Source organism: Oratosquilla oratoria, chromosome 18 (assembly GCF_046742065.1).
Source record: "Oratosquilla oratoria isolate Oo_2021 chromosome 18, ASM4674206v1, whole genome shotgun sequence".
NCBI classification, from domain to species: domain Eukaryota; kingdom Metazoa; phylum Arthropoda; class Malacostraca; order Stomatopoda; family Squillidae; genus Oratosquilla; species Oratosquilla oratoria.
In genome coordinates, this window is record NC_134794.1 from 42711229 (window position 1) to 42713728 (window position 2500).

A 2500-nucleotide genomic window follows, 5' to 3' on the forward strand; every position below is an offset into this window, starting at 1 on the left:
CATAAAAGTAATTATTATTATTACTTTTATTTTATTGTTATTATTATCATTATTATTATTATTACTTTTATTGTTATTATCATTTTTGTTATTATTGTTATTGTTATTTAAATTTTTATCATCATTGTTATCATTACTATTGTTACATTTATTAATTTCTTTGTCATATTTAATTGTAAATTTCATCATTGTTACGTTAGCCACAATGTAATGTTCACACTCGTCACCAACTATGGTAACTCGGGGAGGTGGTGAGGTCCACCCCTTGTATATAATGCCCACAGCCCGTTTGTAAACCTATTCCTTTGAAAAAGCATACCTGCGAAACTAGTCCGGAATAAACTCAAGACTAAGACTCCTGTGTTTCCTATTCCGCTTACGTCATATATATATATATATATTTATATATATATATATATATATATATATATATATATATATATATATATAAATATATATATATAACAAAGGTTTTTTCCCTATTACAAGGAAAGCAGCCAAAAACAAAGGTATAAATTCCCCTCCAACCTATTCCATCCCCACATACTCCATTCCCATTCAACCCCTCCCTCCATTTTATCTTGGCTCCTGGATGACGGGTCATCCCTGCATCTTGTCCACTGCCCTGGGTCAGAAAAAGTACAGCAAAACACAGCACATCCACAGCAAGGCCGCTTCATTTAATTGGCGACCCCCACTCTCCGTCCCCTCATGCAGAAAAAGAGAAGACGGGGAGAAATCCTTTCGGGCTGCGTCAATTTATTATTCACACATACTCCCTCACCCCCATCCCCCCATCCCCTCCTTTCCATGCATCACAACATCATCCATACACAACAGTTCTCCATTCATCCCTATCTTATGCCTTCTTCCGTCCCTCTTCAACCGACATTCCTCTCTTTCCCAGTGCCCCCATTTATCCCGTCCATCCATCTCATCCTTGGTCGCCCCCTCATGTTCACTCCTTCCACTTCTGGTTTCCACTCCTCTTTCACTAATCTTTCTTCACTCATTCTTTCCATGTGTCCAAACCATCCCAATACTCTTTCATCAACCCTATCTCCCAACTCCCTTTCCACCCCCGCTCTCCTCCTCACTTCCTCGTTTCTCACTCTATCTAGCATAGTAGCCCCTATCATACTTCTCAGGCCCCTCATCTCAAATACATTCAAACTCCTCCTCTCTTATGTTCCACGTTTCTGCCCCATACAGTGCTGTCGGCCCAATCACTCCTTCATACACTATCCTCTTAGCATCCATTCACAAATATCTATTTTTCATTACACTTTTTAATCCCCCAAGGCATTTACTTGCTTCTCTCAATCTATATTCTACCTCTACTTCCACTTCTCCCTTTTCCGCCACATTCAAACCCAAACATTTAAAACTATTCACTTCCTCCAGTCTCTCTCCTTTAATACTCACTTCCAATTTGCTGCTACATTCTCCCTTTGTACATCTCATCACATTATATTTATCACATTTATCTTGAACTTCCTTCTTTCGTACACCTTCCCAAACTCTGTCACTAACTTCCTCAATCCCTCCTCTGATCCTGCCATAAGCGCAGTGTCATCAGCAAACAACAACTGGCTTATCTCCCACTTTTCTCCATTTCTTCAACCCCCAACCCATTACCCTTGTGTTTGACTCTCGCACCACCCTATCCATGTATTGATTGAACGCCCAGGGCGACATAACACATCCCTGGCGAAGTCCCACTTTTACCTCACACCACTCACTCTCTCCATTTCTGATTCTAACACAGGCTCTACTACTCTCGTAAAAACTCTTGCCTGCTCTTAACAGCTTTCCTCTTCTTCCATATATCTGCAATACCTCCCACAGTGCCTTCCTGTCTACCCTGTCAAAAACCTTTTCCAAATCCATAAAGGCCCAAAAAACATCCTTACCTGTTCCCAAAGCTATCTCACATATCTGCCATACCACAAACATCTGATCCACACAAGCCCCATCTGTACTAAATCCACACTTTTCCTCACCAATTACTCCCTCTGTTACTCTCCTAATCCACTCAATCAAAACACTCCCATAAGCCTTCCCAGCTACACTCTACAAACTGCTCCTTCTGAAATCAATATACTTAAACTTTTCCTCCTTTCCCTTGTAAAGCAGAACTATACAGGCACTCCTCCAGTCCTCCGGCACTCTACCCTCTTTTAAACAAACATGAAATAATCTCACCAGCCAGTCCACCATCACTGTACCTCCCTTTTTTAGACATTCCGGATGAGACCCATCCAACCCATACATACATACATACATACATACATACATACATACATACATACATACATACATACATACATACATACATACATACATACATACATACACACACACACACACATACATACATACATACATACATACATACATACATACATACATACATACATACGTACATACATACATACATACATACATACATACATACATACATACATACATACATACATACATACATAGATGCATACAT